Source organism: Hirundo rustica, chromosome 2, assembly GCF_015227805.2.
Source record: "Hirundo rustica isolate bHirRus1 chromosome 2, bHirRus1.pri.v3, whole genome shotgun sequence".
Classification (NCBI taxonomy): Eukaryota; Metazoa; Chordata; class Aves; order Passeriformes; family Hirundinidae; genus Hirundo; species Hirundo rustica.
The window spans coordinates 53,673,650-53,692,590 of record NC_053451.1 but is presented as its reverse complement, the minus strand read 5'-3'; positions in this window follow the sequence as shown (position 1 = coordinate 53,692,590).

Genomic DNA, 18,941 nt, shown 5'->3' with positions numbered 1-18,941 from the left:
TGCAAGTTTTTTCTGAATTTTCCTTCTCACCCCAGAACGCTACTGTGAAATAAAATAGAGATGAAAAGTCAGTTGTATGTAATCTTCTGCGTGTTCATTTATAAAGCGTTGCAGACTTACAGAGTATTTTAACTAGGCTTCCAAAATGACTGCAGTGCCACAAGCTCTACAGATTTTGGCGGTGTGTGTTGGTGGGATAATTACAAAATAAACACAGCAAAAATATATTTTGTTGGACTCAGTTTTGCCTCTGCAGACTGGGTCTTTTCATTCTCACTGTGTTGTTGCAAATAATTTTCTCTAGTAAAGCTGAATGATAAAATAGGAGCTGTGACACATATTGTTAATCTTGCATGCTTAAATCCCATCTAGGTTTGTTTGATGTACATTGGTCTTCGTAATCATCCTTTCCTCTTATTTTCATCAGTGTGTGGTGTTACCTATTATGCATTTCTTCATTCCCCCCATGGGACACATCTGCATGTCAGCATTACATTGTATATGCAAAGCTGTGTAGGATTGGCTTTGTTTGGTTTTATGGTTTAACATTGTGGGGTTTATGTATATATTTTTGACACTTACAGAGCTGTAGAAACATCAAGAGTTGGAAGAGGCCTCTGGAGGTCGTCTAGTCCAAAGCATCTGCTGAAAGCAGGCACAAACTGCTCAAGCCTCACGCTTTGGAATTAAATCAAGTTGTTCAGGACCTTGTCTGGTCGATTTGAAAGTATCTAAAGCTGTCAATTTCACAGTGTCTCTGGGCAATGTGTGTCAGTGCTTACCCACTGTAATGGTGAAGAATTGCTTCCTAAACTGCAGTGAGAATTTCCCACGTCCAAAATTATGATCTTTCCCTCTTTCTCTGAGCACCTTTGAGAAATCTGGGCTCTGTCTTCTCTATAATCCCACTTTAGGTGCTGGAAGTTGCTCCTGCATCCGTGGTCTTCTCACTCCCTGATCCTCTGAACTCTCTCAGGTTTGTCAATATCACTCTTGTACTGACAATCCCAAAACTCAACACAGACGTATGGATGTGGATGATGAGTGCTCAGCTGGCAGGAAGAAGAATTTCTGTCAGCCTGATGGCAGCTCCTTTTCCTAAATCACCCAGTATCCTGTTGGCCTTATCACTGCAAGGGTGCCCTGCCTAATCATTTCTGTTGTCACGGGACCCCAAGGTCTCTTTCGTCAGAGCTCCTCCTTAGCCAGGAGATGCTTCCTCCTGTGCTGGTCAGACCAGGTTAGTCCATGCCAGGTGCAGGGCTTGCATTTGCTTTTACTAAACTTGGTGAGGTTCTCACAGGCACCTTTCTCTAGCCAGTGAAGGTGTCTGTGAGGGGTGGCCCTGCCCTTCAGGGTATCAGTCGTGGCCATCACACTAGCCAGCTCCTGTTGCACTGTCAGTGGTAGCCCATCTAGCCCCATGGACTTGTGTATGTGCAGATTTCTGCATCCCTGACTCAGTCTTCTGATGATTAATTTTCTCCTAAAAACTTTGCTAGATACAGACACATGGCAGGCCTAACAGAACATCTTGTGAGTGATGACCTTGTGACTGAAGGCAAAGGTTTTTCCAATTGGCAGATTTTTCCAGTTACAGAAGACAGGAATTTTTCTAGTCTGCCCTGAATAACTCCTGTGTTGTTTGAAGAAGGTTCTATCTGTCTTTTCTTCTTGATTGTTTGGGCTGTGGGAGACGCCCACAACAATATCCCTTTTGTTGGCTTCTCCTGACCCATGAGCTCTTGAGTTTCTCACCCTCTGCTCCCTCACAAACATGAATGAATTTGTGCCACTCAGTTGCTTAGAGCACAAACCTCATCACCATCTTCCATAAAGAACCTGTCTCCAGCCATGAGAGCTCTGGACCCGGCTGCCTCATCATATCTCTAAATCGTCTGCTTTCACATCCTGAGAGTGCTGAGGTCTTCCAGGAATGATTTTTAGGTTGAGCAACCTGAGCTTTGGCATTGGCCATCCCATCTGCCCAACAGAATGAAGCTACACAGGTGTTGGGAAGACAGTCCAACCTCACAAAGGGCTTAGGAAGCAGTTTCAAACAGTGCATGTGTTAACTACTGCAGAAATCATATTACTGATTTTCCTATCAAGCTGAGAAGTCTTAATCCAGTAACTCATTCTTCACAGGAAAACCATTCTGTGCTTTTGTTCGTTCTTCTTACCCCTCTGTTACCTCTCTGTGGTGAGTGTTTTTTGAACTACATGGTCCATAAATATATGTCGTTTTTGGAGATTTAGATGCACTTTACCAATATACTGAACAGCTAGAAGGTGTTTTCCATTTTATTCTCTGTTTCTCTCCTAGTAATGGAACTTGCTGCTTTGACCGCAGCTGAGCACTGAGCTACGCTTTTCATAGATATTTACATAGCCCTAAAGTCCAATTCCCAAGCAGAAATAGTCAGTAGAGACCCTACTATCATGTATGTAAAATCAGACATTTTAAAAATGTAATTAATTTTAGAATTAGCTATGTTGAATTTCATCTGCCTTTTTATTGCCCAATTGCTGTCTATTGTGATATTTTTCTGTAGCTTCCCTAGTTGTCATCATCTTTACTGTCCTGGATGCTTAATAACATCAACAAACTCCCATCTCACAAAGCCCCCCTTTTTCCAGGTTTACGTCATGCTGAGCAATGTAAGCTTGAGTACAAATCCCGGCATGACTCCATTGCCAACCTCCTTCCACTGTCAGAGCTGGCTATTTATTTCTACCTTCTGTTTCCTGGCTTTTAATCAGCCCTTTATCCACATAACCTTACCTCTTAAACCATCACAGCACGATTCCTTGTAAAGACTTTGATGAAGGGCTGTGGAAAATTGTTCTTAGCTCTACACCTATTTGTGGATGCCTTTTGAAGCCCCAAATAGATTTAAGAGGTGTGATTTCCTTTTATAAAACCTTGTTGACTCTTCCCAAAAAATATGCTCAAAATCCTCTGTTTGGATAATGGCTTGTCTCTCATCTGAGCCCAAGTGTCATTTGAGCACAGAGCAATTCTCCCTGTGGCATTCTTTCCCAGCTTCCAGGATTCAGCATAGTGCAAATTGCTAAATTTACACAGAGTCCAGACTTCCTGAGCCAAAAACTGCTCAGATCACTGTGTGACCAGCTGCTACATTGTGCTACCAATGGATTTATCCTCCCTCAATTTGTCAGATTTCTTGCTGAATCTCTCTTAATTCCTCAGGTTTCCACAGCAGCTCAGGGCAGTGAGCAGCACTGAATTCATGCCCTGCATGAGAAGAGAGACACGTTTATTTGCAGCCTTCTCCCAGTGCTTTCACTGAGCACTTTCTGTTCCAGACATCAGGGCAGGCTTCTGAGCCATGTTGCCTCAGGAGCTGGGAAGGACTGTGTCTCCCTGAGCTCAGGAGCCAATGGGTTGTGAGATGGCTCTGGAGGAACCCAACTGCTTGTTTTGGAAAGCCTTGCAGCCTTCCAAGGCATAAATCCTGTGGTGGAGTATGTCTTCGGTGGTAAATGGAAGTAGGACAGGGAGCAGGTTCAGACCCTGGATTGTTTGATTGCTTGTATTCTCTGATTTGGACCACTTCAAGCGGCTTTCACCAAGAGACTTCCTAGTAGTGCCCTTCATCCCTAGGACTGTTCCCACTATGGAAGAGGCTACATCAAGCTTTGGCCTCTCTGTCTCCAACACTCGCCCACCAGGCTTTTTGCATCTTCCTGTCACTCCGTGTTCCCTTGGACATCCCACAGCATGAAACTCAGCCTGTCAGGGCCATGCTGTGTAAAACAGCTGTCAGCTGGGCTGCAATGCCGTCCTCACTTCAGTTCAGCTAACAACCCCTGGGCACTGTGGGCCGGTTGTGTCCGAGAGCTGGACGGACCCTGCAGAACAACTGAGACAGTGCTGGGCTGGACTTGGAGCTCAAGAACAGTATTCAAACTGCTGCCTTCTTCTTTTTTTTTTTTTTTTTTTTTTTTTTTTTTTTTTTTTTTTTTTTTTTTTTTTTTTTTTTTGGCCGCAGAAAGGGAATCTTAGAGAGCTTCGCACTGTGCATCCTGCCCCTGCTGTGGCTCAGCCTCCTGCGTTAAGGCATGGCTGATGTTTTAATCAGTTGCCCTTTTTAATCCCTTCCCTCCTGAATACACGGTGCATAAAATGGAACAAAATAGCTGGGTAGGTGGAGGCCATTGATCCAATCTGCCTGTCGTAAATGAAAACCGCCGACTTAACGGCGCACAATGAAAGGGCGGTGGAAATGGCCCGGTGGGTAGGAGAGCTCCCGCGCCCTGTGCCGGGGCGGCGGCGCAGCAGCGCCCGTGGCGGGTCCGTGTGCCCGCCGGGAAGCCGCCGGCCTGCGCGAGGGCCTGCTGCCACCTCGCGTCCCGGCGCCAGCGGGGGGACTCGGGCCGCGCCCGGGGCCCTGCCGCCCTCCAGCCGCCCGGCCCTGTGTTCGTTCAGGGCCGCGCCCGGGGCCCTGCCGCCCTCCAGCCGCCCGGCCCTGTGTTCGTTCAGGGCCGCGCCCGGGGCCCTGCCGCCCTCCAGCCGCCCGGCCCTGTGTTCGTTCAGCCCCGGCTGCTGGCGGTGCCCGTGCCCGCTGCGCCGCCTCTCTGCCCTCCCTCCCAGCAGAATAACCCGGTGAGCGGCTCCGTGAGCCGCGGGGCTCTGCCCTGTGCTTCCCCTGCGCCGGAGCCGAGGGCCGGGAAGCCCGCGGGGCCGCTCTTGGGATGGAGCCGAGCATCCGCTGTGAACGAGCCCCCTGAGCGCGGCACGGTAAGCCGGCTGCCTGTCACGAATTCCTCTGTCTACTTTGATGAAAATTTCAGCCCTCCTGGTACGGAGATAATCTGCTAAGTATGACCCAACTCCTGCCAAGACAATGCCTCTTGTGAGGTTAGCAGTGCTACCGGGGAGCTCCTGCTCCTTAGGTGTAATGAACCTGGGGACAGGGCTGCCCGGAACAGACACTCTTTAAGAATGCAACACATAATACCAATTTTATAATTCCTCTTGCTTCTAGGAATTAACAGCCGTTTTTTGCAGCTCACATGTGCTGTTGCATGGACGTATTTTAATTTAAACTGGGGTGTGATTAGGAGCAAGAGAGGTTTTTTCACATGGTTTACTGTGATGTGGTTACGAGTCCCACTTTTTCCCACTTTTTTTTTTTTTTTTTTTTTGGGGGGGGGGGTGGGTGTTGTCACAAGAAAGCAAAGCTTTAACTAATTACTCTGTGCTCCTGCTTATGGAATTTGACTAGATGCCAGTGTTCCCCTGTCGTGCCATGTAAGGCCACAGAAATGTAGCCTCTGCCCTCCAAGTTTCTCTCCCTGACACCTTGCTGCCTTTCTCTCTTCCAAGAGCTGATTGCCCTGTGGTTTTCCTTCAGGATGGGTAAGGATGCTAGTTGCCACCTTGCCATGTGTGTAAAGACTCCGCTGAAGTTTTGAAGAAAGGACTTCTGGGGCTGCCTGAGGCAGCAACAGATACAAGCACCGCCAGGTCTGCCACTGCTAGAGGGCTGGCCATGAGGTCAAGGTAGGGCTGGGACAAACCAGAGGGCAGGAGAGGAGCAGAAAGAAGGGAACCATCTGTGACCCTCCTCCCATTTTCTAGCCCCAGATGGTGAACCAGCTTCAGGCAGGTGGGGCTGTGTAATATCCCATTCTTTGAGGGATTAGAATGAGATAGGGAATATGGAGAGAAGCCATCAGCCCCCAGGGAATAAGGATGCTGAAGCTATCAGGTTGCCAGCAGGGCCCAAATGCACAGTGTTTTCCATGTTTCCAGGATAATCTTTGCTCCAGGCTGGTTTGCTTTTCCAACCCCTTTCTTTGCAGATGAGTTCTTTTGGATTCATGCCGCCTGTCTCCACAGATGCTTTTCTACCTTGTCTGTCCTTCCTTCCTTCCTTCCTTCCTTCCTTCCTTCCTTCCTTCCTTCCTTCCTTCCTTCCTTCCTTCCTTCCTTCCTTCCTTCCTTCCTTCCTTCCTTCCTTCCTTCCTTCCTTCCTTCCTTCCTTCCTTCCTTCCTTCCTTCCTTCCTTCCCCCCTTTTATTCTACAGTACAGCACTATCTCCTCCACGGGCCTGGAGATGCTCCCACTCTGGCAGCTCCACCACCAGCTCCCTGGCACATGCCTTGTCTCACCCTGTCAAACTGGTCTCAACTCCGAGGCTGCACTTGCAGCAGCTCCATGTCCAGAATGAAGCAGGACAGGACCCAGGGCTCCTTTCTCCCCCTGCTCACTCCTCCCTTTAGCACCTCCTTACTAAATCCACCGGACTCGGTACTTACCTTGTCTCTAGCCGACTGCAATGGGCAAAACTCTGCTTTCAGCATACCTGGGAGTCGCTCAGTGACACCAGGGGGATGCACCTGCTGGTGTGCTCTGTTCTCTGCAGTGGAGGCTCCTTGTCTCTTAGATATGCCAGGTCACCAGAACATTTTCTGATGATGCCATTTTTGGTAGATGGCCCAAAGAGAAATTGGCTGCTCTCTGGAGTGACAGCTAGATTGCAGCCTGACATGAATGAAGAGCATAGCAAGATGGAACAGATTTTTGCTCCAAGCCTTCTCTGCTGATGTGTTAACTTTGGCAGCATCATTTGGAGGGGAAAAAAAAAAAAAAAAAAGTGAATTAATCTTATTGGAGCTGTGTACAAAAGAGACTGGGGGAAGAAACAAGGAGGGAAAAAAAAAGATGTGTGAATCTGTGTTGATTATTTTGAAGCCATAAACAAGTGGTATCAGAAAAGATTTTGACAACCATATGGACTTTCAGAAGTGTGAAATCTTCTGAAAATGATGTGCAATCATGTAAGGGCTAGCATAAAAAATGAAAAGGAGACAAGATATGGATGGATGAGATGTACAGACAGTGGACTGCAATCTGTGAAACAGGAGTTAAGATTCTGGGTGCAGGAAAAAAATGTTACCTAGAAAAAAAATTATATAAATTAAATCAAAATAAATTAAATTACATCAGAGAATTTTCCCAAAGGTAATGGAAATAATAGTCAATCCTATTTCTTATTGCTGGTTTTCAGAACTGGACTCTGGGGAACAGCAGTCTCTGGGATTGAGAAACAGCTTTCCACTGAAATAATCATTGTTTTTCTGGAAAGCTTCACTGGAGATGCCACGTGCAATCTGGATTTTACACAGGGCAAAAACCACAGGTACGAGAGCGCAGGTCCTGCTGAAGGGCATCAGCTGCTCTGGCTGAAGCCGGGAACTGCCGTGGTCATGCAAGGTATCTCCCATGATCTTCACCAAGGGGACACTTTTATCCCAGAGCTTGGGAAAGTGCTGCCTCAGAGGCAAGTGGGATGACAAGAAAGCAGATTTGCAAATTCTGTAGCTTTGGTGTAGCAGGTTTCCACACAAGCTGTACGTGACACACTCCCGAGGAGCTGTGCTGCTCTGCTGTCCCGGGCAAGCAGGGCTCTGCAGGGGCAGCTCACCGGATCTGGACAGGGGCCACCACACTGCCTGAGGCTTTACCTGCTAGGAGGAGAGAAACTTGAGAGGTCTGGGCTGTCTCTGGGGACTAAGTTTAAATGCCAGCACTCTGAGCCTTTTTACAACCTGAGTATTTGATGCCTTTCCACTTTTAGTTCTCACAGTGCACAGTAATGTGAGACACAAATTGCAGCAAAATACTGTTCAGATTTGATTTATAAATGGCTCTGATTTGCTTCTGATTTCAGCTTCCCCTGTGGCAGCATTCCAGGTCCAGATTCTGGTTTGTATTCCTTGTTGCATCATGAGAGAATGGGAAAAGCAGATGAAAGGTGAAAAGCTGAAAATGGAAAACGAACCAGCTATTTCATCTTAAAGAAGCAGGAACAAAAGTAGGCTGAACTCTCAGATAAAAAATGATTTTTCATGGGAAAACACAGATCAGGGCAAGAGTTGGCGTTTATGTATCGGTAGGGGTGTATGATGGGATGAAATAGGTGATGCATATGAAATGAATGTTTAATAGTTTGAACAGTGAACAAAGTCCGTCATCTGCGCACTCTATATAATATACACTATCCCATAGTCTGACACTTTAAGTCCTCTTCCCATTCTGCCATATTTCCATTAGACTTCAATCCTTGAGAAATCAGTACACACCCAGAAATGTTCACACACATCTTAAATTTTTCAATATATTTCTTCCAAGTATACCCTTCCTTTCCTTCTCTTTGCCTTTCACCCAGCAATTCTTTGTTGTTTGGTGGCATTAGCACAGTCACCAGTAAATTTAGTGTCTCAAGGTCCCTTTCCACCACTGAAGGTGGTACTTGGAGTTAGTCCTAAGAGAGGTTCCAGTTAGAAAGTGTCACTGAACACAATGTGATGGATTATAGAGAGAAACTTTTTTTTTTTTGCTATTTGAAAAGAAAACTGAGAATGCTTTAAGATGCCATGATCTGTATTTTCAGAGTCTGGAGTGACAGGCCTAAAGAAAATCTTATCAAGACGCCCCCTTATTTCTTTATTTAATGAGGTATGGGGTTTTGCTGAGGAATTTAAATGATTGACTGGGAAGTATTTGAAATTCTTGAGGGTCATAAAGATCAAGGCAAATGGATCAATCCAGAATAATTAATTCTAACACTGTGACAACTGCCAGTACTTTCTTTTTCCCCTCAAACAATCTATGAATATTTTTTCTGTTCTTGAAATGCTGAAGTAAAGTCTTATTTTCCAAGGAATTGCAACATTAAACATCCCCATATTTGACAAGAGCATTTAAAGAAGGCTGTAGCTGTTCTCTTTCTAAAAGGAAGGAAACATTGAAAAATTTCTTAATTCAGGATCCATTCATTCAATAGCTGGTCCTTTGACACTTTTTCCTAATTAATAGAGTTCTTACAGGACCAAGCAGCAACAAATAGACATTAAGCATGGGGGGCGGGGCGGGAGGGGGGGGGGGGTGTGTGTGTGTGAAGCATTGAGAAGTGAATGTTTTACATTTAATTACAGCAGTCATGCAGAGATCAGACATGTGCTGTGCCACATCTCAAGCAGAATCAGTGTGTTGTTGTACACTTGAAGAAGCAACCTTCGCCAGACCAATCAGCTTTTTAACACTTTTTTTTCTCTATTATTGTAGTATGTCTGATGAAACAAGAAAGTTTAACAGGTGGTTTTTTTTATTCCAGAAAGCAGAACTACTGTTTCCAAACATACAACCTCAGGAGCTGGGAATACAACAGTGCTGAGGGTCCCAGCTTGAAAGGCATCTCTGGACAAAAGTGCACAGAGAACAACTCCAGATCAAAGATCAGCACCCATCCTGTAGTGAATGGCACATGCCTTCTGTGTGGCCTCACACAAGACCCTCAACCAATGCAGTATCCCAATCTTCCCAAGGAAAAATTGAGAATGACTTTGTGTCACCAAGCATAGCTCTAATATAATCCCACTTACCACGGAGAAACATAAACAAAACAATGTTATTTTATTAAATGCCTATTCCAGTAGAGTTCTGTTTAAAGGAGGAGAAGGCAGTGCTTGTTTTCTCTAGGAAGTGGCTCTGCATTACAGCCCTGAAAGCTCAGCTTGGAGTCAGCTCTTTTCCTGTCTGTCTCCAGCTGTGTCAGAAAGAGCTAATGGCTGGATACCAGGCAGACTGCACACTGATGCAAGAGCTTCCCAAAATTACTGCCTCTCTGGGGATTATTTCAACTCTCTTGATCTCCAAGAACTACCATCTCAGAGAGGAATGCTTCAGGGTTGAGGAAAAAAGAGAAGAATGAGCTTGGAAAGCAAAAACTACCCTGGAAACCAGCACTTGTTCATGTGAGTAGGTGCTTGCCTACTCCCATGTCCTGAGCTGGCTTTTGGCTCTACTCTTTGGAGCCATCTGAACAAAGGTAAACCCCAAGCAGTGAATCCCACTATGCTCAGAGGACTGCAGGTGCCCTGGTCACCAATTTAGCTAAAGAAATTCCATGTAGCTCCTTTGTGAATTTGTATTGTGTTAGCTACAATAGGGTCAGCAAGTTAATTTTCAGGATCCCATTTCTGGGACATTTTTCTCCCCTGACTTTTGTTCCGGTATTTCCTTCTTCTTGACATCTGTATGAACATTTGCAACAGAGCAGAATAAAAAAATCAATTTTAAAGTTGTTTCCCTGAGCTGTAAGGATGATCCTACCAGCCTGCTTTGATCTGATGCATAAGGCCTGGGTGACCATCACAAATAAGACATTTCAAAAGCCATGATCCCACAGAGCTGAGGGTCTGGGAAGAGCTTATATAGAGCTATCCCTGTTCTGTCTTTCCCAGAAAAAAATTATTTTAGTATTTCAGATCCCTATTCAAATGCCAGGTTGGCCATGTCACTGTTAGGGAGATCAAGAGCCAGAGCTGTTATCACCCAGCAGTAACACTGGGTAGGAGTCCTTTTGGCTCTGCAGCAAGGCTTCCCTGCCACCTGATGTCCCGACTTTTCTGTGGTGCCTTAACAGAGGATGGATCAACCCTGGCAGAGTGGAGCACCATCACCTCCCAACATCAGTGACTCAGAGGGGGAAACTGTTCCCATGGGACTGAAATCACACTTTCTAATGGCAGACACATCGAATATATCCCTTCTAGGAGTGTGTGTGGAGACTCCTCCCTTGACTGGGGACTCTCCTCAAGGCTGAGCAGGCTAGATTTGCCCACAGCTGTTGGTATGGGTAACTTCAATCTCTACTTTATTGCTTTGCTAGCTTTAATACTGCTGTTTCAATATTGCTTCAATAAATAGTGCACTCCACTAGTAGTTGTTACTATCTATACTGTGTAGTAAATCATTCTGATTAAGGTCTTTCAGTCTAATCATTATAATTATCACCATCAATTAAAAAAATATTTTATTCATATAAATATATTTGGCTTTGCTTTCTTAATCTTGCGGTCCAAATTCTCACAAATATTCAATTACACCTATATAATCTTTTGAACATAAAGTCTGAGGCAAAGACTGGATCCATCCGCACCTAGATTCCTCTCTGAGGAGGAGTTTAGAAAGCAAGGGGGTTCTTTATGCACCTCGTGACTCAATGAGAACACTTCTCTGATAAACTTTGAATGGAGCTTCTGTTCTGCTTGTGGTACCTGCATCAGGAGAGGGCGGAGAGCAGGGATGTGGTCTGGGAGTGTGCCACACCAACCAATTCCATCTCTGAGAATGAAATCTTGATAGAAAGCTGTTAAGAAGAGGCCTTCTAATTGGTGCTTTCCCCTTTCCTTGCAGCCGCAGCCTTGCACAGCAGCCTCCTCGCTGCATGTTAGAAGCTGTATCTGCCCGTAGCTCACCCATGACACGGAGCACAGACCTCCCTCCGTGAGGCACATACACCGGCAGATAATCCAGATCAGTTTACCTCTGCGTACCTGGCAGCATGCTACTGTGCACTCACCAAGTATCAGAAGAGTTTGTGGTTAATTAGGATCAGATTAATCCCTGCTGACTGCCTGTCTCTGTGTAAAAAAGGGCACTAGAGGTTAGAAAGTATTAAGTACCTTAAATGTCTACTTGCATAATGTAAAAACCTACTGAAGATCCAGACTTAGTGATTGAAAGTGTTGATGTGAAATAATTTACCCTGAGAGGTAATTAAATGTGCTTTTTATCAAAGCAAAATAATCCATTAAAATTTTCCAGGATAAACTGTAATAAATACTTGACCATGGAAAATAATAAACCTGCAGAACAGTGGAGACAAGACATCTACAAAAAAAGTGGAGATTTTGAACATTATTTCCTTGGAGATTCTGAACATTATTTCCAACTTCAAAGAATTTAGTTCAGGATATAAAGTATCATTTTATAGCTGCAGTAAAGCTTTTCTGTGATACAATTGCACATAGTTTTCAATTTTATTAGTTCTTATTTATCATAAGAATTCAGCAGGTAATAATTAGATCGTTTCAATATTCACCCATTCTATGGGTACTCCCCATGGAGCCCAGAGGGCTTCATAGGAAAGACACATTTCCATGTTCTTAACACATTCATGGCCTAAAATGTAGGTTATATTTGGTTGAGATGCTTTGCTGTGACTAAGCATGTATGTGGATTATTGGACATCTCAAAATATAGAGAACTTTTGTGCTTTTCTCTTTAAATAAGGGAAGATCCTGAGTTTGAGCTAAAAACCTGAGATTTTTAGAAGCAAGACACACTAATAAAGAATCTGTGAGTCTGTGAGAAATGTCAACTTTGCATGCATCTTCACATATCCTGATAGATCATTAGGCCTTTTTTCTTTCTTAGTTTTTGTTACTGGCACATTTATATAAGTATTGGGAACACTTATATAATACCAGGATATTAGCTTATTTTGAGGTCATCTGTTCTTGTGACTTACTCCCCATTTACAGTCATAAGCTTCTCATTGTGACATCACCTTGGCGGCCTCAGCAGTACCTGTGATGTCACCAAAAGGGATTATAGCCTGAAGCTCTGAGAGCAGATCAGCTCCCCAAGAATAAAGGTTTTTTGTTTTGCCCTGCTGGCAGAGGGGCGAGGAAACACCCACCCACCCTCTCTCCCCTGCCTGTCATGGTGGAGCAGGGCCATTTCACCACACAGGCTGGTAAAGCAAGAGTGGGGCTGCCTGGGTAGGAGGCTTTGCCTAGTTTGGGTGATCTTGTGTGCAGTGAAGTGCATGCAGGAGGAATTATGTGCAACATGTGCAAACACACACAACCGTGCTTCTCTACCCAGCTTGGGGGCACGTCACAAGCTGGGTGGCCTACGCAGAGCCATGTTCTTCCACATTATTCACTCTATAAATTCCCATTTCACCTCAACCATCTTACCTACTCAACCACACCCCTCCTTCTGAAAACCAGACTTCTTATAGGAAGTCAGCACTTCAACTTCATAAACACCTTTATGTTTTCATCTTCTGTTTGGTTCCCTGTCATTTCAGTCAGATCAGCAGCAGAAACTCCATCTGGCAATGTGCTCATATGAGGACCTCTTCCTATGTCATTTACTTGGCACCATCCACTTGGCACTGTAAGAGCCTGTGATAGACAGACAAGCATTTGGGGGTATCAGCTTCTTACTTACTTTGTATTCCATGTCAACAGCAAATGCATTTAATTTGTTGGTTCATGGAGTCATCTGGGAGGAAAATATGCTGCCACAGCGCTTCTCCCCACTCCTGCTTTGGCTCACTGGCGTGTCCTGTCTGAGTGTGAATCTCCACCAGGCCCCACACAGGGTACTGGCTCTATCTCAGAAACATGTTACATTTGCAGATACCGAAAGGGTGATGTCTGGGGGCAGAGGTGGCATTTCACGGACTGGCAAGTCAACTCTGAACATCCTGATGCAGCACCTCTGAGCCACTGCAGTCAGCTAAGCAGCTGATCTGTGACAGCAGACCTCACAGGTCAGCTCTGCACAGAGACAGGCTCTTATCACACATTCAGAGTCCACAGGGAAGAGGCTTTACTGCTAAGGTCTTCATACAACACTGCAGAAAAAATATACACAGTGAGATTATCTCTTTGGACCTCATGCATCATTTTCCTGGTGCTCCTAAAGTCGTCTTCCCTATGAAACATGCATAGGACAAATATTGCAATAAAACAAGGACGTGCAAAATCTTTAGTCTTTCCTCAATCAGACTTTTTTTCTTAATTCTTTTTCTTTTATTTTTTTTTTCCCCTTCAAATAAATTTCATCAACCTGAGGGAAAAAAAAAAAAAAGAAGTGGTCTTATTCTCATAGCTTCTCAGCCCTTTTGAATTTTTTGTATTACAAAATATATAATGAGTACAGTCACTGTCTGTCAATTAGAAAACTGCTGTATTTGGGCTCTTATTCAGCCTACACTTCTGTGTGTGAAAACACCTATCACTTCATCAGTGTTAAGGCATTAACCTCATCCAGTGGAAATGGAACTCCTCTTTGCTTTGCTTTGCTTTGCTTTGCTTTGCTTTGCTTTGCTTTGCTTTGCTTTGCTTCACACAGGAGAAAGGAACAATTCTTCCCACTGCAGAAGACATCACATAACACATTAGAAACACTTACCCTGCAAACTTGAACTCGACCCTGGCACCAATTTCTCTTACTGTCTGGCTCAGTTTTTGGTTGCTGTCACTAGCTGTCTTCAAAATTGCCCCTGGGAAAAGTCCAGGTCTCGTTTATTCCCAGACTCAACTCAAAAGATCCCGTGGCATAGCCTGGCCCAGGCTTGGGTCCCACACAGTCCTCCATTCTCCAAGAGGGCCCTCGGGGCATCACTGATTCCCAGGATGATGCTGTGAAACTACATCAGAGAAGCTACTCTGTTATTCCGCTTGGAGTGTTAGAGGAAAATGAATGCATCAAAATGTTACTTTCATGTTTTAGATCCACAGGGGCTGAATAGGACAGGAAGTCATGTGCTACACAGTTTGGTCATATCCAGCCTGTGCCACTGCTCCTCTGATACCCAGCCTGCAGGTATGGGTAGGGAGATTACCTCCTCCTGTGGAGCTGCCAAAAAGCCTTCATTGCTGCTAAAAGCACTTCTTTCCACCTGGAGCAGGTCAGGAAGGCATGAGGGAAGTGATCTGGAGGCTCCAGTAGAATGGAACCCCATTGTGGGATTCTACACTGTATGACGTCCCCAGAGCTGGCACCAAGCTCATCTGCTCAAACCACGACACCTTGCTGAGCAGATGGATTTCTTCTTTGGAAGCAACCCTCTAAAATGGTCCCCCTTTGAAGAGCCAGATTATGTTCTCACACCCTGATGGGAGGCAGAGGTAGTGTTGGTTGTCTTGGTTTTTACATGGCATGGGGATAGCAGTAAACAAATTCACTTGAATTTGCTCATCTCGGTGTTTTGTGGCTCCACAGCCATCTGCCTCCCCACAGAATAAGCTCTGTGTGAAATGATGGTGCCAATTTTTCTTATCCTGAGATTCAGCAGAACCACCTTCCTGATTGAGCAAATGTGCTGGCATCTTGCAGTGCAGGCTCTCTCCTGGAGGAGAGATGTAAGCAGGAAGGAAGCTGGTTTGGATCCAATTTAATTTCCCTAGGGTTATTCTATATGTTAAGGAGAGCTAGCACACAAAAGTCAGATGCAGATAGAAGGTTAAATTCTGTTCTCATTTGTGAAGGGGTAAATGCACAGTAGCCCAGTTGATAACAGGGTTGTGCTAGAGTGGAAGGAAGACTGCGGGAGTCTGACCAGACACAGAAAAGCTAACAGGAGAGTTCTGAAGAGGAAAACCTCCTTTCTACTGGTTCTGTCATATTTTTCTCTTCCAGCCTTTCCCTGGGCCAAATTCTGCTCCAGATCACAGTGTAAAGTGCATGCAACAGAAGCACAAACTGGCCAGAGCCCAAAGCAGAACAGCTCTCCCTTTCCTCCCAGCAGGCACACCAAACTAGGGCTCAGTTTTCTTAGAACATGGATAAATCAGAGAAAACTCCAGTATCCTGTGAGAAGAAAATTGATTTAGGGAACGGTTTCCAAAGAAGCCTCTCTTTGCCCATAGTGCCAGTGCAGGCTTTGCCTTTCTCTCTGGCTTCTCATTTCAGTCCTGTGACTTCTGGCTGCTTCCAGGGCTAACAAGTTCCTGCCCTTCCTCCCTATTGCCACCATCATGGAGGCTCGACCCTGATTCTGTTTTCCAGAGTCATGGAGCGCCCTGTCCCCCAGAGGGGTCTCGCAGCCCATAGTCCCCCAGCAGCTCTTCATTTGCTCAAGGACCCAAGTTTGTGTCCCTGGTTTGCATTTACACTTCTAAACTTGAGAGCACCGTCCGGCCCATGAAGACCTTGAAGACGTAATTTTGGAGGACAGCTGTCTCTGTTTCTTTTTCCCTCGTCCTTCTTTTCCAGTTCTGCACATTTTTCACACCAGACATTGCAGAGCCACCTGTGATGGCATCTGTCAGTGCTGAGCGGCAGGGGATGCTTCAGCAGTCTGTCCCCTTGCCCACCACCATGGTCACACAGGGGAACGCTGAGGGGGTGTGCAGTAACAGCACTGGCACACTGCAGGCACAGACATGATCTAATCCATCGTGGAAAGCAGCCACCACTTATGGCTTCCTCCCAGTGCTTTCCACCAGCTTGGTCCCCTGTGTGGGGAGGTGTTCACACGTCAGGAGGCTCTTCGCTGTCTTCCTTCTCAAAGAGTGGTGGTTTTCTCTGCTTTGTGAGGGAACAAAGAGGTTGGGCTCCCTGTGAAGCTCTCAGAGCTGCTCCTGTAGAAGCTCATAGGAGCTCCACAGAGACACAGTGCTCCGCTCCGGAATGCTACCCACACACTCCTGTGCTGTGTTTTCTCCAGACATCCTTGGCTTGTGTCTTTCTTCACTTCCCTCACAGTCAGTCTAAGTTATCTCAATGTGAAGAAGCGCTTCTCAAAATACAGATGCTACCTCTGCCCCTTCCCAACTTTGAAGTGTTATCTTGGGGACCAGTCAGTTGCATGCCTTCTAAAATGCATTTTCAGCATCTTAAAAACAAAATTATTGCCAGAAATTTTAACAGTACTTCCCTCAGTACCTTGTGATGCAGAGCCAGATTAAGACTCAAAGAAGGCTGCGATGCCTAAACTAGGACACAGGCAGGTATGAAGACTCTAAAAAAAAGTCCTTAAAGGAGACAGAAACTCTCTTTCTCTATAGCAGCCCAACTCTAACACTTCGGTAGGTCCAAGACCTCTCTATTTCTGACACGGAATTTCTGTATTTGACCTGTTTAACTTGCAGCCCCCCCTGAACCACCCTCATTGGACAGCTCCATTTCTGGCTCCCTGGGCTCACTTGGCAACCTCAGTTTTCAGACTCACCCTGATGTGGCACTGGCTTCTCCTCGGACACCTGATTCTCAGTTGTGGATCCCGGTCTGGTGCAGAGAAATGTTGAACTTAGGCTGTAAATTGAACAGGCATGAGAATTTTGGTTCTGACCTTGACTATGAGAAATGTTCATACCCTTTCCCTGGGCTTCTACACTTATTTTTTAACCACAGCTAGTTTCACTGACTCTTACTTCTTTCTTACTCCACTGCCTCCTATCTCTCATCATTCACCAGTGGATTTCTTTCCTATTCATTATATGTAAATCACATTTCTTTTTCCCCATGGTGGCTTTGAACAATATTGATCCAGTTTTAGTTTTCTTAAGTCCTCTCTGCTTGTCTGCAAACACTGGTTTTGCTGCAAAGATTCCTTCACAGCTTTCCTTTCCTAAAACAGTGGCAGAGAGAGAAGATTTGAAACTGTCCTGGTTTGGGACAAATTTGGGAGAAAACCCCTGTAGAGGATCCCTCTAAGGAAGCAAGCCCAAGTGGCCCCTCCCTCCAACCGGTCTGGTAAAGAAAAACCTCTTTGGAGAAAAGTGGAAAAAACTATTTTACTAAACAAATGAAGTGCATACAAGTATAAGGAATGAATAATATGAAACAATAAAACCTCTCTTTCTGAAGTGAGATGGCAAATTGAGAAAGTCCTTGCCGTGGGTGGAGCTCGGCTCTCTTTCAGTCTCTCCTCAGTCCCAGTCCCTCCGGCGCTGCTGGAAAATGCCGAGGTCCAGGCCCCGGTGGGCCGCAGGTGCAGCCCCCAGTGCTCCCCTGGGTTTTCAGTCCAGAGCAGGTTTAAACAATTCCAAGGAAAAGGGGGAAAAAAACAGTCCAGGGAACTTCTCTGCCCTAGCTAGCTGAAACTAACCAAAAGCAAAAAGATCTCTGTCCTGCAGTCTCTCCAAGCCTCTGCCGAACACCCCGTCCGCAGAAGAATGTGGAGGAGTCAGGCAGTTTTCTCAAAACAAACTCCGCGCTTCTCCTTGCTCTTAGAACCAGTCTTAAAGGCACAGGACTCAATATACAGCACAAACAGAACAGACGATTGGGGATACAAGCATCATAAAGTTACCCTAGGACAGAAACAAACACTCCAATTTCTAAGTCTCCTTCATGATGAGACAAGACCAAGAACACTTTTTTCCCTTTCCCACTGAAACTATGCTGTCTTACACAACATTTCTACCAGGTCTAGTTTTCAATTACACTTTCCATAAACACATATCCCAAATCTGAATAGCAATATATTTGCAAAGTGAGAATTAAATGATATTTTTAGACAGTAATGCCTAAAACCTTCAGGGGTTCCCCACCTTTCATTTAAATCTTAGTAAATCCACAGGAGAGTATCAAGAAGGGTACAGAAGAAATTCCTTTTCAGGTCTAGAGCCTTTGGGAACACATTAAATCCAGTGTACAGTCCTCACCAGTGACTAGGGCTAATTTATCTACTGGCAGCTCTAAACCCTTTGAGAAATCACTTGGTGGCCTCTATTTCATCCCCTCTGAATACACCTCTACTCCAGTGGAAACTGTTAAGGATAACTTCAGCAGGCAGGTCCTCATTCAGCCAAACCACTAAGCCCAAACGTCATTTTTGGAGTGAAGATACTGCCATTGAAATGTACGGCAAAGTCACGTTTCTGCCTGTTGTATTAGACTGTGACTGACCAAGCTCTTGTGCTTCATCAGTCCTTGCAGGAATGCACTCTAAATCCCAGGATCCTGAAACAGACCCCAATGTCTGCATCTCTTCTGGCATATTCTCCAAAGAGCAGAGAGGAACAGCACAAGAACAGGGTAAGAGAGGTCCATTGCTTCATTCTCACTTGGGCCCTAATTCCACTGTGTGGCTGTTCCTTCCCTCAGGAGTGAAACAGTAGCACCTAAATTATTGCTTGATTGTAATGCCCTTTCCCCCAGTGTACTCTTTCCCACTTGTAACAAGAATGTGTATTGTGAAATAGCCAAGTGTATAACATCAAACTCAGGCAAGATCAATAAGCAGTAGTTTTATGTTAATTTTTAAGCCAAATCTTGCTTGTATTAGGTGGCATTGTGAAGCTGTGAGGCTGAACCTGTGAATGTGATGGGCAGGATTTTATCCCATCACACAAAGAAAGCCATGGACAGCTG